Genomic DNA, 27,366 nt, shown 5'->3' with positions numbered 1-27,366 from the left:
GTTCATCTTGTGTCGACTTGATTCCCACTGAAGACATGTTAAAGAACTTTTTTGCTAAGGCTGAAGAAAGAACACGAGAAAATCAAGACATTGTTTATTTGGAAGTAGGCATAGAATGAAATTGTATTTTGATTTTTTTTTTATCATTTCAATGCAGTTTTAGAAGAAATCATTAAAACTTAATTTCAATGTAAAAGACGATACTTTATTTTTATTCTGAATTATATCTTTCATACAAGAGTAAATTTTAAGTTACTGTAACTTCCAAACTATCATGTTTAAACTGCATACCATTATTTTTGTGCAGATTTTGATTAGATATATGTTGCAATGAACTTATTTGTGTTTATAATAATTCCTTCTTTTATGTGGGGAAAAATGTGGGAATTCAGATTTCCTTGTGGGAATTTTGTGGAAAAAAACTCACTCATCTGTGGGAACTGGCATAGATCACTGTCTGGTACTACATCCTGTCCCTGTTCTCAACGCGCGCCCATCTCTTGGTTGTGTTGGCACTTGGCGGGATGTCTGACCCTTTTTTTTTTTTTTTTTTTTTTTCTTAAGGCTATCGATCTATAAGGAGGTCATTAAGCCTGATGTGAATTTGTACAGTCTCGACTTGGTGATGTACCCTCCCTTGATTTGCGCGTCCTTTTTATTTTCTACTTCTGACCTTGGACTAGCTCCCTTAATTTGCTCGTCCTTTTTATTTTTGACCTTGGACTAGTAACTTGTCTTGCTTCTCTCATGATTGTTCATGGAAGTACATCTTCAACTATCGTATAAAACTACAACTAAAAGACAAATTACGCACAGTAAACTGTACATTGAGAATGAAATGGTATGGATACGTATGAGATAACAGTGAAGGAAGAAATGAAATATATCCAAAACTTGGAGAAAAAAAAAAATCATTGACCGAGGAAACTGAGGTTCCTGAGGCCAAAATAACGGAAGCTTTCACTTTTCAGACCAGGAAAAAACAAATTGTATTAGAGGTGAAAGGTGGGTTTCATTTAAAGAAGGGAGTAAATCTCAATAAGAGGTGTTATAATTTACCGAAATAGTTATGTTCATTCATTTAGAAGGCGATTTGGGAGAATTTTACAGCTTACAGTATTGCGATTGTTTATTATACTTTAACATTATTCACTGCTTTGTTTTGATGCAATTTTAATAATTATGGTCGTATTTTTATGTTCCTAGATAACATGAGAAACTAATGATTGATAACTCGAGTTTTAAAATATCAGGAAACGGGTCGTGAGAGTTAAATTGTTGGGGACCATTGATTTAATAATTCACAAATGTAAATGTAAATTAATCAAGAGTGCCCAGAACAGGAAAAAAGTAGTTATGTGTACATCAAAGGTGCCATTGTGCGTCACACAAACATACGCCAGATTCCAATCTTTTGTAAATAGTGCCAAGCGATAACGTTTTGTCGTGCTGTGTAAGAAAATGCCAATAATTGTTGTATGATGTAATTTAAACTAAATTGATTTTATAAACTTAATTATATACACAAAATGGCATAGTAAGACAGCTAAACGTAGCGATTACGAGCTATACCTACTACATAACTGTAGGATTCTAAACAAATAATATTTTTCAGTAATATGCCCAAGTTCGTACACGATCTTGGTAGTTCCCCGAAGAGAAAAAGCTTCAAGTGTCAGTCTAGGCACTGCGACTGGAGGCAACCACACTTTGAGCGAGTCGTGGTCGGAAGAAGCGACGAACTTCAATAAAATGGCACAAAGTGTAAGACCCAAACTGGGCTGGAAGGACCTTCCAGAAATTGGTAAGTTTTATCATAGATGATAAGTACATTACAATTTATTCTTTTTTATTTTTAGTTTGGGTAATGGGAGTTTGTTTTTATCAATGACTGGCACCTTCTGGCTTGTTTGGAGATTTTTTTTCCTAATGGTAGATAAATGTTGGGGGTAGTTTTTTGGTCAATTTATAGTTTCACCCAACCATAGAATTTTATATGTGGCTTATGTGTGAGAAATGTTGTGATATGAACGATGGTGTACATCATTTCCGTCGCAAATGCATACTTTTCAAGTAATTAAGTATTGAAGTTATGCACTTGTGACTACATCTCCCAAACGACGTAGGGGGACGTGTAGGAAATAGATTTTTTTTTTTGTGGGGAAGATTAATAAATGGAGTAATGCGCGTTGGCGTCAACTAGTTACTAGAAAAAGTAATTATAAAAGGAATATTTGATATTAGCCTTGGAAATTACCGCGAATGAGTTATGACTCGAAAAGTTTTGCATTCATGAATATACAAGTGGATGTATTTGTATCTACAGGAATCAACCATATCACTCATATCGGTCAGGTTTCGTAGACGTTCATAGAATTGGAAAAGTTCGAAATTGGGAAATTTCACTTCTGCAAACTTTGACAAATTTACCAGTGTTATTCTGGTGTTATTCCAGCAAGCAAATTTACCACTTGCGTTTTTGCATGTCAAAGACTCTATTTTTCTATGGAAAAGTTAGGTTAGGAGCTATTAGACAGTAAATTTTGTTAAATATATGAGTGTGTGATTCTGGAATTTGTGGAGTTTCATCTTGCCCACTTTTTTTTTTTTTTTCTAACAGGTTTTTCTCCCTATTCTTTACGTAATTCAAGCAACTGTAAATTTGACATGGAAATGAAGTATAAGATAATTTAAATCCTAATTTAAAAAAAGGAGAAAAATGTTTCCTTAAGGATTTTTGTGAAAAAAAAAGATAATAATCAAATCTGACCTAACCTAAAAAAAAAATATATATATAGCCTACATGACCTTATAAACCTAACAAACCTAACCTAATGTAATCTACTCATTTCCTAACTCTGTTAGATGAGGATATGAAGAATAAATATTCCTATGTAACCTAACTGTTACACATATTAATTCCGTTCACCAACCCCAAGTCTCCTGCCCCCCACACCTCCAAAGCCACGACACCACGAAATAAATATCCCTTAGAATCACCCGGTGGCAGAAGCCCTCTTTTATAACACAACTACTATCTTTTCATTTTCATACAGATATTCTTCCCCCCCCTCCCACAAAAACCGATCCCGCGCAAGCGAGCGGGTGGTCTTACATAGCTAGTCCGCTAACCTACCTACCTAACCTAGGGTTGCCGACTCTGTTAAGCTACAATAAAGGACATAAAAACTTTATTGATATTTATTTAAGTGGCTATAGATCATAATAGATGCCAACATTAAATGCAGTTCAAAATTACATTTCTCTTACTTAAATGAAAATACAAAAACAAGAATGAGAAGACATTTTACCTTGATCAAAATTTTTTAATCTTTAAAACTATATTTGCCCTGGCTTTTTGCTGCCTTCAGAAAAATTGTATCATCTTTGAAGTTTTTAGCAAATTCCAAGCAACTACCTTTTATGTTAAAATGTATGAGTTCATTTTTAATTAATTCAACAAAGCATTGGTTCCTTTCATCTCGCCATTTAGATGACATTAAACTGAAAATTCTCTCACAATAAGATGATGATCAAGGAATTGATAGTACAAAAAAAAAACTATTTTGAAAACATTGATACATTTAAAGTCCATAGATTTCAAAATAATATACCACTATCTGTTTGTTTTTGAGCTTATGAAGAGTTCAGAGCTTTTGATAGTGTCAAAATTTCTTTGAATTAATACTACTTCATCAAAAAGTTCATCCATCTTTAAATTTTTCTTCTATCTTCAAATGTCCTACTACTAGAATTTCTGAAATTTTGGGAACGAATGGCCTAACAAATTTAGGTTTGATAATTTGCCAAATGTTGAATTTTCATCGAAATCTATTCTGTTTTTCTAAATATCTGATAATAACATGAAATACTGGCACTACTATTACAAGTTTTCTCACATAGATTTCACTGTTCTTCTAGTATTTATAACAAATTACGGCTCAATTTTGTGAAGGGCCTTATCACTACCTTGTATAATACGGCTTATTTGTTTTGGTTCTTCATGAGTTCAGTTGATAGACGGAGGTATTACCTTTCCAAACGTCCAACGGCACCTCCTTTCTTTCTCTATTGTTTTTTCTGTATGTACTTATATTGATTTATTTTTTTTTCTTGGTGGTGGTTCTCAGATTTAATAACATCGTTTACGATATTCTGGTTTTCCCAAAATAATTGCATTTTTTTCATGGAAAATTGAATTATACATAAAATGAGGCTAATTCTACACCCTGGTCTGTGGTCTGCCGCTCTGTGCTTCTGGTATTGTGCAGACTGTAGAGTTGACAGAGTCTGCACGCTTACAAAAAGTAAATAAAGGCTTTTGCAATCTTGAGAGCAAGAAATTGAACTACCAGTCAAAAGGATTTCAAAATAAAGGACAAATAGCGTCATTTCAAATCTCAATAAAGGACAAAGACAAATAGAGCTGAATAAAGGACTGTCCTTTAAAATAAATGATGGTTGGCAACCCTAACCTAACCATATGATGAAACAAGCCCGTTATTGGTCTGTTCAGGAATATATACATACATACATATACCAAGGCATTTTCCCCCTTACTAGGGAGGTAGCCAAAAAGGAAAAGGCATAAAATCATTCCCACCCATTTCATCCCCGAAAACACTCCACACCCCTCCATCGCGAGAGCGATACGACGTCATAACGCGCGAAAGGTTACTTTTCTTGGGTTTGTGTTAATCTATTTAGTTTTCATTTTGTAATGTATTGGAATATATTTATTTCATGTAAAAAACATGAAATATAATCTCATAAAGTATTAAACACGAAATATAACAGTTTATGAGATTTTTGTACTGCGAGAGCGACATGACGTCATAACGAGCGAAATGTTACTTTGCGTGGGTTTGTGTTTATCTATTTAGTTTTACTTTTGTGATTTATTCAAATATATTTCTTTTATATAAAAACATGAAATACAATTTCATAAAGTGATAAACACGAAATCTAACTATTAATAAGATTTTTGTACTGCGAGAGCGACATGACGTCATAACGAGCGAAGGGTTACTTTGCATGGGTTTGTGTTGATCTATTTAGTTTTCTTTTTGTAGTTTATTCGAATATATTTCTTTTATGTAAAAAACGTGAAATTTAATTTCATAAAGTGATAAACACGAAATATAACAGTTGATAAGACTTTTGTACTGGGAGAGCGAAATGACGTCATAAAGAGCGAAAGGTTACTTTGCATGGGTTTGTGTTAATTTATTTAGTTTTCATTTTGTAGTTTATTCGAATATATTTCTTTTATGTAAAAACGTGAAATATAATATCGTAACGTGATAAACATAACATATATCAGTTTATAAGATTTTTGTACTGCGAGAGCGACATGACGTCATAACGCGCGAAAGGTTACTTTGCATGGGTTTGTGTTAATCTATTTAGTTTTCATTTTGTAATTTATTCAAAATATTTATTTTATGCAAAAACTCCGTGACATATAATTTCATATGGTGATAAACACGAAATATAACGGTTTATAAGATTTTTGTACTGCAAGAGCGACATGACGTCATAACGTGCGAAAGGTTACTTTGCGTGTGTCTGTGTTAATCTGTTTAGTTTTTATTTTATAATTTATTCAAATATGTATCTTTTATAAAGAATGGAAATATGAATTCATAAAGTGATAAACACGAAATATAACAGTTTATGAGGTTTTTGTACTGAGAGAGCTACATGATGTCATACGGTGCACGACACAATGTCGAAAGACAGAACGTCGAAATGACAGAATGTCGACTGCGACAAAATGTCGAAATTTCGTATATCGACGTGATTGTGTACATAAAATCACCGAAAATGCAAGCCTGTATTCACGCTCAACAGCAATAACTGAAATATCCACCAGAAACTTGGTGCTATCCCTAATTAACTTTCTTGACTGTACATAAAGTGAATATTATAATTTCAAAATCAATTCTTGAACTACATTCATTCGCATACAAAAAGGAGGAAAAAACTTTCTTGTCTGTCCATAAAGTGAATATTCTAATTTCAAAATAATGTCCTGAACTACATTCATTCGAATACACTAGAAAGAAAACATGGGAGAATTCTTCGTTGCTAAAAGGGAGGGAAAAAACTTTGATACGAAGATTTTCTTTACACAAAAAACAAATGTGTTAAGGAAGGAAAAAATGTACCGGCGCTGCGGGGACCGTGCCTGTTCAGGAAAAGCTGTAACTGTTGATGGTGTGATGGTAACCAACCACAAAAGCTCACAATATATGGACTAAACCGTGCAAGGGTTAAGGTCCAGCAATCGATGTCCAGGATTAGGCGCATCGCCGCCAAAGAAACTTTGGAAGGGACGACGTCGCGAATGATATGCCAAGAAGAAGAACAGGTCTCCAGCCAGCCGCCATGATCTTCCAGAAGAGATTCGTGGATGGACATCTTCCGGAGGAGGAGCCGAGCATCAAAAGGAGGATTGAGAGGATGGCTGGCAGCGTCTTTACAAGCCAGCCGGGCTTACCTCCCTCGTAGTGCTACAGACCTTACCCTACCTGATCCTCCTTACATCAAGGGAGGGGGGGGGGGGGGCACCCTTGGATTATGGCTGATATCAGTTTTGGCAACAATGATCGGATCATAGTGTTTTGTTCAAACAACAACGTGAGAAACTGATCAAACTCTTTGGTATGGCACGGTGATGGCACTTTTGACGTCTCCCCGGCATTGTTTGATCAACTCTACATCATTTATCGTTATCATCGTCGTCGTCGTCTCCGTCATCATTTATTTTTATCATCATCATCATTATTATCAATCATCATCATTGTTCTTGTCATTACTATTGTTATTAATGTAATTAATTATATATTGCTATTACTATTATAATCATTGTTCCCATAATAATTATTATCATCATCATTTCTTGTTTTACTTATAATCATTACGGTACTAGAAATATGTAAATTATCTAACGAAAAAGGGCGATTCTATTGAAAGTGAAAATAATTAACATTCTTTTCTGAATGGATATTGATCCCCAAGCATAAAAATGCTGCGTTGCCTCTGATGTGTATGAATGTCGGCGAATTAACTAAAATGTCGACTTTTAATTAAGGTGGATGGCAAGAGGTCAAGATGGGGACGACAGCCATAGTCGCAGGAGTTATATTTATTTTCTTCTATTTCTTAGGATGTTTGACATATATCATTTCCCCTTCCCTGGTAAAATATGATTTAATTGTTTTTTGTTATATTTTTGAATAAGGATGTTAAGTTTCCCTGTGGAATATTAATTTTTGTAGAGCATCCAGCGGGCGCACGACTCCGTGCAACAAGGGCGGATCTACATCACCGCCGGGCAAGTCAGCCTCAACGCCAGGGATGCCGTTTTGTGGGAATTTCCCACAAATTTGTGGAAGAAATTTGCTCACATGGGATGTTTTGTGGGAGGACTTTAACACCTCAATATCTGTGGGATTTTTTGTGGATATTTTGTATTTTTATCGGAGGTCTCATGGGAATTTTTATGGGATATCAAGTAAATGTTAAAATAATGGTAATAATATTAGTACAAAAGTACATACCCAGCTAAAGAAGGCAAGACACCCCGTCAGTTTTCAATTATGTATCAGCCAAGTATCAACAGAAACGGTTATAGCTGGCCCGGGCCTGGGGATGGGGGGTGGCATTGGTGTTCTCATAAATTCGTATTTCGTGTTGCCACTCCTTTTGTTTTCCTTCTAGATCTAGTATTTTTTTGCTTTGATCTTGGAGTCTTGTAGTTTTTTTTTTTCTGAAAACACCACAAATCTTGTAGTTTTTCATTAACCAAGATAAAAATGTGACAAGTGCCCTAAATTTGTAGATAAATAGGCACTGGTAAAGAAATTAAGACTACCGAATACCGATTATATTCTAGCTAAGTCTACCCTAATAAGGAAAACATCACATTTAATCTTTATTGCTTAATGTCTAGTTATATGATGTATGTATACGTACAGAACCTATAGAGGTAAAGAAGGAGAACGTTTTGCACGTCTCACGGGACCCCAAGCCTGATTTCACATAGAGCGTGTGAGAGCGGACAGTGGAGAGTAGGACCAACGTACAAAACGAATTACGAAATTTGAATTGAGTGCGCAGTAAGACTCGGACGTACCAAACGCATACCTGAAGTGACGACATACAGTTTACATAAAGTAGGTGGACAGGAACAATCACTTTTTACCGTTTAGTACCTCTAAAGGATGCAAAAGCAGACACCATTTATATAACTGTCAAAAACTGTTTGATGGAAGATGGATTAGATGTTAACAAATTGATAGGTATAGGCACAGATGGGGCAAATTCAATTGTAGGTCGTCATCACTCATAACATTATTAAAGAACGACAACCCTGAAATAACTCCTATTAGATGTGTGCGTCATTCCCTGCATTTGGCTACAAGTAAGGCATGTGAAAACCTCCCCACTGTTCTTGATTTTTTTTTTAGTCAGAGAGACACACACATGGTTCTCTAATAGTCCAAATAGGATCAACAAATATACAGAGTTGTATAAAGTTCTTGAGGATCGTGTACCCAAGAAAGTGCCTGCAGGATTAGCTAGCACACGTTGGTTGTCCCGTTTGGAGGCAATTGGTGTTATCCTTGCTTGATCAATGGGACTCCCTAAAACTGCATTTTGGAATGTGCGAAACAAGTGAGCGTTGCTACACAGCAAAACAACTAATCCAAGCATACAATGATCCTCGTAATAAGTTGTACCTTTTATCATATGTTCGGAAAGTACTTAACCCATTCAACTCCGATGACAAGATGTCTTGTCATTTGGTCAAATAAAACAAAAAATCATAAAACACCAAAATGTTTGATCAAACACCAGAAAAATATGACGTCAATCCTCGCTTCGCTCGCAGCGAAGCGAGGACTGACGACATACTTTTCTGGTGTTTGATCAAACATTTTGGTGTTTTATGATTTTTTGTTTTATTTGACCAAATGACAAGACATCTTGTCATCGGAGTTTAATGGGTTAACCAATAAACAGTTGATTAACGTCAAAGAGAAATGTAAAGAGTTTGTACTTTGTTGATTAATCAAGTGCAGCTGCGCCTGCCAGGTAATGTTGACACCCTACTTCTTTTACAGAAATTGCATCCTCGTGTAGCCACTTCTCAAATCAAGGGTTCTATTGCAACTATTGCTTCCAGGTACAAATCTATAGTCAGAGATATAGATAAACTAGAAAATGAATGGGGTGTACTTAACCTTGAGCAATGGCCAAAATCATGTTTGGAAAGCAGTGTTACATTTTGGGCAGAGATATATGAAAAACTAGATTCTGCAGGTAACCAGAAGTTCCCTAATATTTCTGGCTTCGCCTTGGCATTGTTGTCTTTGCCTTTCTCAAATGCAAATGTGGAAAGTGTATTTTCGGTTATGAACATCGTGCACTCAAAAATAAGGAACAAATCTAGTGTACGATCTGTTGAGGCTATTTTGCAAATTAAGTATGGCTTGTCTCCTCAGGGTTCATCTTGTGTTGACTTTATTCCCACTGAAGACATGTTAAAGAACTTTTTTGCTAAGGCTGAAGAAAGAACACGAGAAAATCAAGACATTGTTTATTTGGAAGTAGGCATAGAATGAAATTGTATTTTGATTTTTTTTTTATCATTTCAATGCAGTTTTAGAAGAAATCATTAAAACTTAATTTCAATGTAAAAGACGATACTTTATTTTTATTCTGAATTATATCTTTCATACAAAAGTAAATTTTAAGTTACTGTAACTTCCAAACTATCATGTTTAAACTGCATACCATTATTTTTGTGTAGAATTTGATTAGATATATGTTGCAATGAACTTATTTGTGTTTATAATAATTCCTTCTTTTTTGTGGGGAAAAATGTGGGAATTCAGATTTCCTTGTGGGAATTTTGTGGGAAAAAACTCACTCATCTGTGGGAACTGGCATAGATCACTGTCTGGTACTACATCCTGTCCCTGTTCTCTCCGCGCGCCCATCTCTTTGTTGTGTTGGCACTTGGCGGGATGTCTGACCTTTTTTTTTTTTTTTTTTTTTTCTTAAGGCTATCGATCTATAAGGAGGTCATTAAGCCTGATGTGAATTTGTACAGTCTCGACTTGGTGATGTACCCTCCCTTGATTTGCGCGTCCTTTTTATTTTCTACTTCTGACCTTGGACTAGCTCCCTTAATTTGCTCGTCCTTTTTATTTTTGACCTTGGACTAGTAACTTGTCTTGCTTCTCTCATGATTGTTCATGGAAGTACATCTTCAACTATCGTATAAAACTACAACTAAAAGACAAATTACGCACAGTAAACTGTACATTGAGAATGAAATGGTATGGATACGTATGAGATAACAGTGATGGAAGAAATGAAATATATCCAAAACTTGGAGAAAAAAAAAATAATTGACTGAGGAAACTGAGGTTCCTGAGGCCAAAATAACGGAAGCTTTCACTTTTCAGACCAGGAAAAAACAAATTGTATTAGAGGTGAAAGGTGGGTTTCATTTAAAGAAGGGAGTAAATCTCAATAAGAGGTGTTATAATTTACCGAAATAGTTATGTTCATTCATTTAGAAGGCGATTTGGGAGAATTTTACAGCTTACAGTATTGCGATTGTTTATTATACTTTAACATTATTCACTGCTTTGTTTTGATGCAATTTTAATAATTATGGTCGTATTTTTATGTTCCTAGATAACATGAGAAACTAATGATTGATAACTCGAGTTTTAAAATATCAGGAAACGGGTCGTGAGAGTTAAATTGTTGGGGACCATTGATTTAATAATTCACAAATGTAAATGTAAATTAATCAAGAGTGCCCAGAACAGGAAAAAAGTAGTTATGTGTACATCAAAGGTGCCATTGTGCGTCACACAAACATACGCCAGATTCCAATCTTTTGTAAATAGTGCCAAGCGATAACGTTTTGTCGTGCTGTGTAAGAAAATGCCAATAATTGTTGTATGATGTAATTTAAACTAAATTGATTTTCTACACTTAATTATATACACAAAATGTCATAGTAAGACAGCTAAACGTAGCGATTACGAGCTATACCTACTACATAACTGTAGGATTCTAAACAAATAATATTTTTCAGTAATATGCCCAAGTTCGTACACGATCTTGGTAGTTCCCCGAAGAGAAAAAGCTTCAAGTGTCAGTCTAGGCACTGCGACTGGAGGCAACCACACTTTGAGCGAGTCGTGGTCGGAAGAAGCGACGAACTTCAATAAAATGGCACAAAGTGTAAGACCCAAACTGGGCTGGAAGGACCTTCCAGAAATTGGTAAGTTTTATCATAGATGATAAGTACATTACAATTTATTCTTTTTTATTTTTAGTTTGGGTAATGGGAGTTTGTTTTTATCAATGACTGGCACCTTCTGGCTTGTTTGGAGATTTTTTTTCCTAATGGTAGATAAATGTTGGGGGTAGTTTTTTGGTCAATTTATAGTTTCACCCAACCATAGAATTTTATATGTGGCTTATGTGTGAGAAATGTTGTGATATGAACGATGGTGTACATCATTTCCGTCGCAAATGCATACTTTTCAAGTAATTAAGTATGTGACTACATCTCCCAAACGACGTAGGGGGACGTGTAGGAAATAGTTTTTTTTTTTTTTGTGGGGAAGATTAATAAATGGAGTAATGCGCGTTGGCGTCAACTAGTTACTAGAAAAAGTAATTATAAAAGGAATATTTGATATTAGCCTTGGAAATTACCGCGAATGAGTTATGACTCGAAAAGTTTTGCATTCATGAATATACAAGTGGATGTATTTGTATCTACAGGAATCAACCATATCACTCATATCGGTCAGGTTTCGTAGACGTTCATAGAATTGGAAAAGTTCGAAATTGGGAAATTTCACTTCTGCAAACTTTGACAAATTTACCAGTGTTATTCTGGTGTTATTCCAGCAAGCAAATTTACCACTTGCGTTTTTGCATGTCAAAGACTCTATTTTTCTATGGAAAAGTTAGGTTAGGAGCTATTAGACAGTAAATTTTGTTAAATATATGAGTGTGTGATTCTGGAATTTGTGGAGTTTCATCTTGCCCACTTTTTTTTTTTTTTTCTAACAGGTTTTTCTCCCTATTCTTTACGTAATTCAAGCAACTGTAAATTTGACATGGAAATGAAGTATAAGATAATTTAAATCCTAATTTAAAAAAAGGAGAAAAATGTTTCCTTAAGGATTTTTGTGAAAAAAAAAGATAATAATCAAATCTGACCTAACTTAAAAAAAAAAATAGCCTACATGACCTTATAAACCTAACAAACCTAACCTAATGTAATCTACTCATTTCCTAACTCTGTTAGATGAGGATATGAAGAATAAATATTCCTATGTAACCTAACTGTTACACATATTAATTCCGTTCACCAACCCCAAGTCTCCTGCCCCCCACACCTCCAAAGCCACGACACCACGAAATAAATATCCCTTAGAATCACCCGGTGGCAGAAGCCCTCTTTTATAACACAACTACTATCTTTTCATTTTCATACAGATATTCTTCCCCCCCCTCCCACAAAAACCGATCCCGCGCAAGCGAGCGGGTGGTCTTACATAGCTAGTCCGCTAACCTACCTACCTAACCTAGGGTTGCCGACTCTGTTAAGCTACAATAAAGGACATAAAAACTTTATTGATATTTATTTAAGTGGCTATAGATCATAATAGATGCCAACATTAAATGCAGTTCAAAATTACATTTCTCTTACTTAAATGAAAATACAAAAACAAGAATGAGAAGACATTTTACCTTGATCAAAATTTTTTAATCTTTAAAACTATATTTGCCCTGGCTTTTTGCTGCCTTCAGAAAAATTGTATCATCTTTGAAGTTTTTAGCAAATTCCAAGCAACTACCTTTTATGTTAAAATGTATGAGTTCATTTTTAATTAATTCAACAAAGCATTGGTTCCTTTCATCTCGCCATTTAGATGACATTAAACTGAAAATTCTCTCACAATAAGATGATGATCAAGGAATTGATAGTACAAAAAAAAACTATTTTGAAAACATTGATACATTTAAAGTCCATAGATTTCAAAATAATATACCACTATCTGTTTGTTTTTGAGCTTATGAAGAGTTCAGAGCTTTTGATAGTGTCAAAATTTCTTTGAATTAATACTACTTCATCAAAAAGTTCATCCATCTTTAAATTTTTCTTCTATCTTCAAATGTCCTACTACTAGAATTTCTGAAATTTTGGGAACAAATGGCCTAACAAATTTAGGTTTGATAATTTGCCAAATGTTGAATTTTCATCGAAATCTATTCTGTTTTTCTAAATATCTGATAATAACATGAAATACTGGCACTACTATTACAAGTTTTCTCACATAGATTTCACTGTTCTTCTAGTATTTATAACAAATTACGGCTCAATTTTGTGAAGGGCCTTATCACTACCTTGTATAATACGGCTTATTTGTTTTGGTTCTTCATGAGTTCAGTTGATAGACGGAGGTATTACCTTTCCAAACGTCCAACGGCACCTCCTTTCTTTCTCTATTGTTTTTTCTGTATGTACTTATATTGATTTATTTTTTTTTCTTGGTGGTGGTTCTCAGATTTAATAACATCGTTTACGATATTCTGGTTTTCCCAAAATAATTGCATTTTTTTCATGGAAAATTGAATTATACATAAAATGAGGCTAATTCTACACCCTGGTCTGTGGTCTGCCGCTCTGTGCTTCTGGTATTGTGCAGACTGTAGAGTTGACAGAGTCTGCACGCTTACAAAAAGTAAATAAAGGCTTTTGCAATCTTGAGAGCAAGAAATTGAACTACCAGTCAAAAGGATTTCAAAATAAAGGACAAATAGCGTCATTTCAAATCTCAATAAAGGACAAAGACAAATAGAGCTGAATAAAGGACTGTCCTTTAAAATAAATGATGGTTGGCAACCCTAACCTAACCATATGATGAAACAAGCCCCCTGTTATTGGTCTGTTCAGGAATATATACATACATACATATACCAAGGCTTTTTCCCCCTTACTAGGGAGGTAGCCAAAAAGGAAAAGGCATAAAATCATTCCCACCCATTTCATCCCCGAAAACACTCCACACCCCTCCATCGCGAGAGCGATACGACGTCATAACGCGCGAAAGGTTACTTTTCTTGGGTTTGTGTTAATCTATTTAGTTTTCATTTTGTAATGTATTGGAATATATTTATTTCATGTAAAAAACATGAAATATAATCTCATAAAGTATTAAACACGAAATATAACAGTTTATGAGATTTTTGTACTGCGAGAGCGACATGACGTCATAACGAGCGAAATGTTACTTTGCGTGGGTTTGTGTTTATCTATTTAGTTTTACTTTTGTGATTTATTCAAATATATTTCTTTTATATAAAAACATGAAATACAATTTCATAAAGTGATAAACACGAAATCTAACTATTAATAAGATTTTTGTACTGCGAGAGCGACATGACGTCATAACGAGCGAAGGGTTACTTTGCATGGGTTTGTGTTGATCTATTTAGTTTTCTTTTTGTAGTTTATTCGAATATATTTCTTTTATGTAAAAAACGTGAAATTTAATTTCATAAAGTGATAAACACGAAATATAACAGTTGATAAGACTTTTGTACCGGGAGAGCGAAATGACGTCATAAAGAGCGAAAGGTTACTTTGCATGGGTTTGTGTTAATTTATTTAGTTTTCATTTTGTAGTTTATTCGAATATATTTCTTTTATGTAAAAACGTGAAATATAATATCGTAACGTGATAAACATAACATATATCAGTTTATAAGATTTTTGTACTGCGAGAGCGACATGACGTCATAACGCGCGAAAGGTTACTTTGCATGGGTTTGTGTTAATCTATTTAGTTTTCATTTTGTAATTTATTCAAAATATTTATTTTATGCAAAAACTCCGTGACATATAATTTCATATGGTGATAAACACGAAATATAACGGTTTATAAGATTTTTGTACTGCAAGAGCGACATGACGTCATAACGTGCGAAAGGTTACTTTGCGTGTGTTTGTGTTAATCTGTTTAGTTTTTATTTTATAATTTATTCAAATATGCATCTTTTATAAAGAATGGAAATATGATTTCATAAAGTGATAAACACGAAATATAACAGTTTATGAGGTTTTTGTACTGAGAGAGCGACATGATGTCATACGGTGCACGACACAATGTCGAAAGACAGAACGTCGAAACGACAGAATGTCGACTGCGACAAAATGTCGAAATTTCGTATATCGACGTGATTGTGTACATAAAATCACCGAAAATGCAAGCCTGTGTTCACGCTCAACAGCAATAACTGAAATATCCACCAGAAACTTGGTGCTATCCCTAATTAACTTTCTTGACTGTACATAAAGTGAATATTATAATTTCAAAATCAATTCTTGAACTACATTCATTCGCATACAAAAAGGAGGAAAAAACTTTCTTGTCTGTCGATAAAGTGAATATCCTAATTTTAAAATAATTTCCTGAACTACATTCATTCGAATACAATCGAAAGAAAACATGGAAGAATTCTTCGTTGCTAAAAGGGAGGGAAAAAACTTTCACGCGAAGATTTTCTTTACACCAAAAAACAAATGTGTTAAAGAAAAAATACACTGGCGCTGCGAGGACCGTGCCTGTTCAGGAAAAGCTGCTACTGCAGTTGATGATGTGATGGTAACCAACCACAAAAGCTCACAACATACAAGGGTTAAGGTCCAGCAATCGATGTCCAGGATTAGGCGCATCGCCGCCAAAGAAACTTTGGAAGGGACAACGTCGCGAATGATATGCCAAGAAGAAGAACAGGTCTCCAGCCAGCCGCCATGATCTTCCAGAAGAGGTTCGTGGATGGACATCTTCCGGAGGAGGAGCCGAGCATCAAAAGGATGATTCAGAGGCTGGCTGGCAGCGTCTTTACAAGCCAGCCGGGCTTACCTCCCTCGTAGTGCTACAGACCTTACCCTACCTGATCCTCCTTACATCAAGGGAGGGGGGGGGGCACCCTTGGATTATGGCTGATATCAGTTTTGGTAACAATGATCGGATCATAGTGTTTTGTTCAAACAACAACCTGAGAAATTGATCAAATTCTTTGGTATGGTACGGTGATGGCACTTTTGACGTCTCCCCGGGATTGTTTGATCAACTCTACATCATTTATCGTTATCATCGTCGTCGTCGTCTCCGTCATCATTTATTTTCATCATCATCATCATTATTATCAATCATCACCATTGTTCTTGTCATTACTATTGTTATTAATATAATTAATCATATGTTGCTATTACTATTATAATCATTGTTCCTATTATAGTTATTACTATCATTGTTTCTTGTTTTACTTAGAATCCTTACGGCACTAGAAATATGTAAATTATCTAACGAAAAAGGGCGATTTTTTGAAAATAAAAATAATTAGCATTCTTTTCTGAGTGGACATCCATCCCCAAGCATAAAAATGCTGCGTTGCCTCTGATCCGTAGGAATGTCGGCGAATGAACTAAAATGTCGACTTTTAAGGTGGATGGTGGCAAGAGAGAGGTACAAAATGGGGACGACAGCCATAGTCGCAGGAATTATATCTATTTTCTTCTATTTCTTAGGATGTTTGTCATATATTATTTTCCCTTCCCCGGCAAAATATATTTTAATTGTTTTTTGTTATATTTTTTAAAAATAAGGATGTTTAGTTTCCCTTTTGGAATATCGATTTTTGTGGAGCGTCCAGCGGGTGCACGACTCCGTGCAACAAGGGCGGATCTACATCACCGCCGGGCAAGTCAGCCTCAACGCCAGGGATCCCGTTTTGTGGGAATTTCCCACAAACTTGTGGGAGAAATTTGCTCACATGGGATGTTTTGGGGGAGAACTTTAACACCTCAATATCTGTGGGATTTTTTTGTGGATATTTTGCATTTTTGTGGAATTTTTATGGGATTTCAAGTAAATGTTGAAATAATAGTAATAATAATTGTGCAAAAGTACATACACAGCTAAATAAGGCAAGACACCCCGTCCATTTTCAAATATGTATCAGCCAAGTATCAACAGAAACGGTTATAGCCCGGGCCTGGGGATGGGGGGTGGCATTGGTGTTCTCATAAATTCGTATTTCGTGTTGCCACTCCTTTTGTTTTCCTTCTAGATCTAGTATTTTTTTTGCTTTGTTCTTGGAGTCTTGTAGTTTTTTTTCTTCTGAAAATACCACAAATCTTGTATTTTTTTTTATTAACCAAGATAAAAATGTGACAAGTGCCCTAAATTTGTAGATAAATAGGCACTGGTGAAGAAATTAAGACTACCGAATACCGATTATATTCTAGCTAAGTCTACCCTAATAAGGAAAACATCACATTTAATCTTTATTGCTTAATGTCTAGTTATATGATGTATGTATACGTACAGAACCTATAGAGGTAAAGAAGGAGAACGTTTTGCACGTCTCACGGGACCCCAAGCCTGATTTCACATAGAGCGTGTGAGAGCGGACAGTGGAGAGTAGGACCAACGTACAAAACGAATTACGAAATTTGAATTGAGTGCGCAGTAAGACTCGGACGTACCAAACGCATACCTGAAGTGACGACATACAGTTTACATAAAGTAGGTGGACAGGAACAATCACTTTTTACCGTTTAGTACCTCTAAAGGATGCAAAAGCAGACACCATTTATATAACTGTCAAAAACTGTTTGATGGAAGATGGATTAGATGTTAACAAATTGATAGGTATAGGCACAGATGGGGCAAATTCAATTGTAGGTCGTCATCACTCATAACATTATTAAAGAACGACAACCCTGAAATAACTCCTATTAGATGTGTGCGTCATTCCCTGCATTTGGCTACAAGTAAGGCATGTGAAAACCTCCCCACTGTTCTTGATTTTTTTTTTAGTCAGAGAGACACACACATGGTTCTCTAATAGTCCAAATAGGATCAACAAATATACAGAGTTGTATAAAGTTCTTGAGGATCGTGTACCCAAGAAAGTGCCTGCAGGATTAGCTAGCACACGTTGGTTGTCCCGTTTGGAGGCAATTGGTGTTATCCTTGCTTGATCAATGGGACTCCCTAAAACTGCATTTTGGAATGTGCGAAACAAGTGAGCGTTGCTACACAGCAAAACAACTAATCCAAGCATACAATGATCCTCGTAATAAGTTGTACCTTTTATCATATGTTCGGAAAGTACTTAACCCATTCAACTCCGATGACAAGATTCTTGTCATTTGGTCAAATAAAACAAAAAATCATAAAACACCAAAATGTTTGATCAAACACCAGAAAAATATGACGTCAATCCTCGCTGCGAGCGAAGCGAAGCGAGGAGGACTGACGACATACTTTTCTGGTGTTTGATCAAACATTTTGGTGTTTTATGATTTTTTGTTTTATTTGACCAAATGACAAGAATCTTGTCATCGGAGTTTAATGGGTTAACCAATAAACAGTTGATTAACGTCAAAGAGAAATGTAAAGAGTTTGTACTTTGTTGATTAATCAAGTGCAGCTGCGCCTGCCAGGTAATGTTGACACCCTACTTCTTTTACAGAAATTGCATCCTCGTGTAGCCACTTCTCAAATCAAGGGTTCTATTGCAACTATTGCTTCCAGGTACAAATCTATAGTCAGAGATATAGATCAACTAGAAAATGAATGGGGTGTACTTAACCTTGAGCAATGGCCAAAATCATGTTTGGAAAGCAGTGTTACATTTTGGGCAGAGATATATGAAGAACTAGATTCTGCAGGTAACCAGAAGTTCCCTAATATTTCTGGCTTCGCCTGGGCATTGTTGTCTTTGCCTTTCTCAAATGCAAATGTGGAAAGTGTATTTTCGGTTATGAACATCGTGCACTCAAAAATAAGGAACAAATCTAGTGTACGATCTGTTGAGGCTATTTTGCAAATTAAGTATGGCTTGTCTCCTCAGGGTTCATCTTGTGTTGACTTTATTCCCACTGAAGACATGTTAAAGAACTTTTTTGCTAAGGCTGAAGAAAGAACACGAGAAAATCAAGACATTGTTTATTTGGAAGTAGGCATAGAATGAAATTGTATTTTGATTTTTTTTTTTTTTTATCATTTCAATGTAGTTTTAGAAGAAATCATTAAAACTTAATTTCAATGTAAAAGACGATACTTTATTTTTATTCTGAATTATATCTTTCATACAAGAGTAAATTTTAAGTTACTGTAACTTCCAAACTATCATGTTTAAACTGCATACCATTATTTTTGTGTAGAATTTGATTAGATATATGTTGCAATGAACTTAATTGTGTTTATAATAATTCCTTCTTTTTTGTGGGAAAAAATGTGGGAATTCAGATTTCCTTGTGGGAATTTTGTGGGAAAAAACTCACTCATCTGTGGGAACTGGCATAGATCACTGTCTGGTACTACATCCTGTCCCTGTTCTCTCCGCGCGCCCATCTCTTTGTTGTGTTGGCACTTGGCGGGATGTCTGACCCTTTTTTTTTTTTTTCTTTTTTTTTCTTAAGGCTATCGATCTATAAGGAGGTCATTAAGCCTGATGTGAATTTGTACAGTCTCGACTTGGTGATGTACCCTCCCTTGATTTGCGCGTCCTTTTTATTTTCTACTTCTGACCTTGGACTAGCTCCCTTAATTTGCTCGTCCTTTTTATTTTTGACCTTGGACTAGTAACTTGTCTTGCTTCTCTCATGATTGTTCATGGAAGTACATCTTCAACTATCGTATAAAACTACAACTAAAAGACAAATTACGCACAGTAAACTGTACATTGAGAATGAAATGATATGGATACGTATGAGATAACAGTGATGGAAGAAATGAAATATATCCAAAACTTGGAGAAAAAAAAAATAATTGACTGAGGAAACTGAGGTTCCTGAGGCCAAAATAACGGAAGCTTTCACTTTTCAGACCAGGAAAAAACAAATTGTATTAGAGGTGAAAGGTGGGTTTCATTTAAAGAAGGGAGTAAATCTCAATAAGAGGTGTTATAATTTACCGAAATAGTTATGTTCATTCATTTAGAAGGCGATTTGGGAGAATTTTACAGCTTACAGTATTGCGATTGTTTATTATACTTTAACATTATTCACTGCTTTGTTTTGATGCAATTTTAATAATTATGGTCGTATTTTTATGTTCCTAGATAACATGAGAAACTAATGATTGATAACTCGAGTTTTAAAATATCAGGAAACGGGTCGTGAGAGTTAAATTGTTGGGGACCATTGATTTAATAATTCACAAATGTAAATGTAAATTAATCAAGAGTGCCCAGAACAGGAAAAAAGTAGTTATGTGTACATCAAAGGTGCCATTGTGCGTCACACAAACATACGCCAGATTCCAATCTTTTGTAAATAGTGCCAAGCGATAACGTTTTGTCGTGCTGTGTAAGAAAATGCCAATAATTGTTGTATGATGTAATTTAAACTAAATTGATTTGATACACTTAATTATATACACAAAATGGCATAGTAAGACAGCTAAACGTAGCGATTACGAGCTATACCTACTACATAACTGTAGGATTCTAAACAAATAATATTTTTCAGTAATATGCCCAAGTTCGTACACGATCTTGGTAGTTCCCCGAAGAGAAAAAGCTTCAAGTGTCAGTCTAGGCACTGCGACTGGAGGCAACCACACTTTGAGCGAGTCGTGGTCGGAAGAAGCGACGAACTTCAATAAAATGGCACAAAGTGTAAGACCCAAACTGGGCTGGAAGGACCTTCCAGAAATTGGTAAGTTTTATCATAGATGATAAGTACATTACAATTTATTCTTTTTTATTTTTAGTTTGGGTAATGGGAGTTTGTTTTTATCAATGACTGGCACCTTCTGGCTTGTTTGGAGATTTTTTTTCCTAATGGTAGATAAATGTTGGGGGTAGTTTTTTGGTCAATTTATAGTTTCACCCAACCATAGAATTTTATATGTGGCTTATGTGTGAGAAATGTTGTGATATGAACGATGGTGTACATCATTTCCGTCGCAAATGCATACTTTTCAAGTAATTAAGTATTGAAGTTATGCACTTGTGACTACATCTCCCAAACGACGTAGGGGGACGTGTAGGAAATATATATATATATATTTTTTTTTGTGGGGAAGATTAATAAATGGAGTAATGCGCGTTGGCGTCAACTAGTTACTAGAAAAAGTAATTATAAAAGGAATATTTGATATTAGCCTTGGAAATTACCGCGAATGAGTTATGACTCGAAAAGTTTTGCATTCATGAATATACAAGTGGATGTATTTGTATCTACAGGAATCAACCATATCACTCATATCGGTCAGGTTTCGTAGACGTTCATAGAATTGGAAAAGTTCGAAATTGGGAAATTTCACTTCTGCAAACTTTGACAAATTTACCAGTGTTATTCTGGTGTTATTCCAGCAAGCAAATTTACCACTTGCGTTTTTGCATGTCAAAGACTCTATTTTTCTATGGAAAAGTTAGGTTAGGAGCTATTAGACAGTAAATTTTGTTAAATATATGAGTGTGTGATTCTGGAATTTGTGGAGTTTCATCTTGCCCACTTTTTTTTTTTTTTTCTAACAGGTTTTTCTCCCTATTCTTTACGTAATTCAAGCAACTGTAAATTTGACATGGAAATGAAGTATAAGATAATTTAAATCCTAATTTTAAAAAAGGAGAAAAATGTTTCCTTAAGGATTTTTGTGAAAAAAAAAGATAATAATCAAATCTGACCTAACTTAAAAAAAAAAATAGCCTACATGACCTTATAAACCTAACAAACCTAACCTAATGTAACCCACTCATTTCCTAACTCTGTTAGATGAGGATATGAAGAATAAATATTCCTATGTAACCTAACTGTTACACATATTAATTCCGTTCACCAACCCCAAGTCTCCTGCCCCCCACACCTCCAAAGCCACGACACCACGAAATAAATATCCCTTAGAATCACCCGGTGGCAGAAGCCCTCTTTTATAACACAACTACTATCTTTTCATTTTCATACAGATATTCTTCCCCCCCTCCCACAAAAACCGATCCCGCGCAAGCGAGCGGGTGGTCTTACATAGCTAGTCCGCTAACCTACCTACCTAACCTAGGGTTGCCGACTCTGTTAAGCTACAATAAAGGACATAAAAACTTTATTGATATTTATTTAAGTGGCTATAGATCATAATAGATGCCAACATTAAATGCAGTTCAAAATTACATTTCTCTTACTTAAATGAAAATACAAAAACAAGAATGAGAAGACATTTTACCTTGATCAAAATTTTTTAATCTTTAAAACTATATTTGCCCTGGCTTTTTGCTGCCTTCAGAAAAATTGTATCATCTTTGAAGTTTTTAGCAAATTCCAAGCAACTACCTTTTATGTTAAAATGTATGAGTTCATTTTTAATTAATTCAACAAAGCATTGGTTCCTTTCATCTCGCCATTTAGATGACATTAAACTGAAAATTCTCTCACAATAAGATGATGATCAAGGAATTGATAGTACAAAAAAAAACTATTTTGAAAACATTGATACATTTAAAGTCCATAGATTTCAAAATAATATACCACTATCTGTTTGTTTTTGAGCTTATGAAGAGTTCAGAGCTTTTGATAGTGTCAAAATTTCTTTGAATTAATACTACTTCATCAAAAAGTTCATCCATCTTTAGATTTTTCTTCTATCTTCAAATGTCCTACTACTAGAATTTCTGAAATTTTGGGAACGAATGGCCTAACAAATTTAGGTTTGATAATTTGCCAAATGTTGAATTTTCATCGAAATCTATTCTGTTTTTCTAAATATCTGATAATAACATGAAATACTGGCACTACTATTACAAGTTTTCTCACATAGATTTCACTGTTCTTCTAGTATTTATAACAAATTACGGCTCAATTTTGTGAAGGGCCTTATCACTACCTTGTATAATACGGCTTATTTGTTTTGGTTCTTCATGAGTTCAGTTGATAGACGGAGGTATTACCTTTCCAAACGTCCAACGGCACCTCCTTTCTTTCTCTATTGTTTTTTCTGTATGTACTTATATTGATTTATTTTTTTTTCTTGGTGGTGGTTCTCAGATTTAATAACATCGTTTACGATATTCTGGTTTTCCCAAAATAATTGCATTTTTTTCATGGAAAATTGAATTATACATAAAATGAGGCTAATTCTACACCCTGGTCTGTGGTCTGCCGCTCTGTGCTTCTGGTATTGTGCAGACTGTAGAGTTGACAGAGTCTGCACGCTTACAAAAAGTAAATAAAGGCTTTTGCAATCTTGAGAGCAAGAAATTGAACTACCAGTCAAAAGGATTTCAAAATAAAGGACAAATAGCGTCATTTCAAATCTCAATAAAGGACAAAGACAAATAGAGCTGAATAAAGGACTGTCCTTTAAAATAAATGATGGTTGGCAACCCTAACCTAACCATATGATGAAACAAGCCCCTGTTATTGGTCTGTTCAGGAATATATACATACATACATATACCAAGGCTTTTTCCCCCTTACTAGGGAGGTAGCCAAAAAGGAAAAGGCATAAAATCATTCCCACCCATTTCATCCCCGAAAACACTCCACACCCCTCCATCGCGAGAGCGATACGACGTCATAACGCGCGAAAGGTTACTTTTCTTGGGTTTGTGTTAATCTATTTAGTTTTCATTTTGTAATGTATTGGAATATATTTATTTCATGTAAAAAACATGAAATATAATCTCATAAAGTATTAAACACGAAATATAACAGTTTATGAGATTTTTGTACTGCGAGAGCGACATGACGTCATAACGAGCGAAATGTTACTTTGCGTGGGTTTGTGTTTATCTATTTAGTTTTACTTTTGTGATTTATTCAAATATATTTCTTTTATATAAAAACATGAAATACAATTTCATAAAGTGATAAACACGAAATCTAACTATTAATAAGATTTTTGTACTGCGAGAGCGACATGACGTCATAACGAGCGAAGGGTTACTTTGCATGGGTTTGTGTTGATCTATTTAGTTGTTTTTTTGTAGTTTATTCGAATATATTTATTTTATGTAAAAAACGTGAAATTTACTTTCATAAAGTGATAAACACGAAATATAACAGTTGATAAGACTTTTGTACCGGGAGAGCGAAATGACGTCATAAAGAGCGAAAGGTTACTTTGCATGGGTTTGTGTTAATTTATTTAGTTTTCATTTTGTAGTTTATTCGAATATATTTCTTTTATGTAAAAACGTGAAATATAATATCGTAACGTGATAAACATAACATATATCAGTTTATAAGATTTTTGTACTGCGAGAGCGACATGACGTCATAATGTGCGAAAGGTTACTTTGCATGGGTTTGTGTTAGTCTATTTAGTTTTCATTTTGTAATTTATTCAAAATATTGATTTTATGCAAAAACTCCGTGAAATATAATTTCCTATGGTGATAAACACGAAATATAACGGTTTATTATAAGATTTTTGTACTGCAAGAGCGACATGACGTCATAACGTGCGAAAGGTTACTTTGCGTGTGTCCGTGCAAATCTGTTTAGTTTTTATTTTATAATTTATTCAAATATGTATCTTTTATAAAGAATGGAAATATGATTTCATAAAGTGATAAACACGAAATATAACAGTTTATGAGGTTTTTGTACTGAGAGAGCGACATGATGTCATACGGTGCACGAAAGACAGAACGTCGAAACGACAGAATGCCGAAACGACAGAATGTGGACTGCGACAAAATGTCGAAATTTCATATATCGACGTGATTGTGTACATAAAATCACGAAAAATGCAAGCCTGTGTTCACGCTCAACAGCAATAACTGAAATATCCACCAAAAACTTGGTGCTATCCCTAATTAACTTTCTTGACTGTACATAAAGTGAATATTATAATTTCAAAATCAATTCTTGAACTACATTCATTCGAATACAAAAAGGAGGGGGAAAAAATCTTGTCTGTCCATAAAGTGAATATTCTAATTTCTAAATAATGTCCTGAACTACATTCATTCGAATATAATAGAAAGAAAACATGGAAGAATTCTTCGTTGCTAAAAAGGAGGAAAAAACTTTGATACGAAGGTTTTGTTTACACAAAAAACAAATGTGTTAAGGAAGGAAAAAATATACTGGCGCTGCGAGGACCGTGCCTGTTCAGGAAAAGCTGCTACTGCAGTTGATGATGTGATGGTAACCACAAAAGCTCACAATATATGTACATGGACTAAATCGTGCAAGGGTTAAGGTCCAGCAATCGATGTCCAGGATTAGGCGCATCGCCGCCAAAGAAACTTTGGAAGGGACGACGTCGCGGATATATAATTAATTGATGCCAAGAAGAAGAACAGGTCTCCAGCCAGCCGCCATGATCTTCCAGAAGAGGTTCGTGGATGGACATCTTCCGGAGGAGGAGCCGAGCCGAGCATCAAAAGGAGGATTCAGAGGCTGGCTGGCAGCGTCTTTACAAGCCAGCCGGGCTTACCTCCCTCGTAGTGCTACAGACCTTACCCTACCTGATCCTCCTTACATCAAGACAAAACAAGGGAGGGAGGGAGGGGGGGGGGCACCCTTGGATTATGGCTGACATCAGTTTTGGTAACAATGATCGGATCATAGTGTTTTGTTCAAACAACAACAACAACCTGAGAAATTGATCAAATTCTTTGGTATGGTACGGTGATGGCACTTTTGACGTCTCCTCGGGATTGTTTGATCAACTCTACATCATTTATCGTTATTATCGTCGTCGTCGTCGTCTCCGTCATCATTTATTTTTATCATCATCATCATTATTATCAATCATCATCATTGTTCTTGTCATTACTATTGTTATTAATGTAATTAATTATATATTGCTATTACTATTATAATCATTGTTCCCATGATAATTATTATTATCATCATTTCTTGTTTTACTTAGAAAATTTACGGTACTGGAAATATGTAAATTATCTAACGAAAAAGGGCGATTCAATTGAAAATGAAAATAATTAGCATTCATTTCTGAATGGACATTGATCCCCAAGCATAAAAATGCTGCGTTGCCTCTGACCCGCAAGAATGTCGGCGATTTAACTAAAATGTCGACTTTTAAGGTGGATGGCAAGAGGAGACGACAGCCATAGTCGCAGGAATTATACTTATTTTCTTCTATTTCTTAGGATGTTTGACATATATCATTTCCCCATTCCCTGGCAAAATATGATTTAATAGTTTTTTGTTATATTTTTGAATAAGGATGTTAAGTTTCCCTCTGGAATATTAATTTTTGTAGAGCATCCAGCGGGCGCACGACTCCGTGCAACAAGGGCGGATCTACATCACCGCCGGGCAACAAGTCAGCCTCAACGCCAGGGATGCCGTTTTGTGGGAATTTCCCACAAATTTGTGGAAGAAATTTGCTCACATGGGATGTTTTGTGGGAGGACTTTAACACCTCAATATCTGTGGGATTTTTTTGTGGATATTTTGTATTTTTGTTGGAGGTCTCATGGGAATTTTTATGGGATTTCAAGTAAATGTTAAGATAATAGTAATAATATTAGTGCAAAAGGACATACACAGCTAAATAAGGCAAGACACCCCGTCCATTTTCAAATATGTATCAGCCAAGTATCAACAGAAACGGTTATAGCTGGCCCGGGCCTGGGGATGGGGGGTGGCATTAGTGTTCTCATAAATTCGTATTTCGTGTTGCCACTCCTTTTGTTTTCCTTCTAGATCTAGTCTTTTTTTGCTTTGATCTTGGAGTCTTGTAGTTTTTTTTTTTTCTGAAAACACCACAAATCTTGTAGTTTTTCATTAACCAAGATAAAAATGTGACAAGTGCCCTAAATTTGTAGATAAATAGGCACTGGTAAAGAAATTAAGACTACCGAATACCGATTATATTCTAGCTAAGTCTACCCTAATAAGGAAAACATCACATTTAATCTTTATTGCTTAATGTCTAGTTATATGATGTATGTATACGTACAGAACCTATAGAGGTAAAGAAGGAGAACGTTTTGCACGTCTCACGGGACCCCAAGCCTGATTTCACATAGAGCGTGTGAGAGCGGACAGTGGAGAGTAGGACCAACGTACAAAACGAATTACGAAATTTGAATTGAGTGCGCAGTAAGACTCGGACGTACCAAACGCATACCTGAAGTGACGACATACAGTTTACATAAAGTAGGTGGACAGGAACAATCACTTTTTACCGTTTAGTACCTCTAAAGGATGCAAAAGCAGACACCATTTATATAACTGTCAAAAACTGTTTGATGGAAGATGGATTAGATGTTAACAAATTGATAGGTATAGGCACAGATGGGGCAAATTCAATT

Source organism: Oratosquilla oratoria, chromosome 12, assembly GCF_046742065.1.
Source record: "Oratosquilla oratoria isolate Oo_2021 chromosome 12, ASM4674206v1, whole genome shotgun sequence".
Lineage (NCBI taxonomy): Eukaryota > Metazoa > Arthropoda > Malacostraca > Stomatopoda > Squillidae > Oratosquilla > Oratosquilla oratoria.
This window is presented reverse-complemented; position numbering follows the sequence as displayed.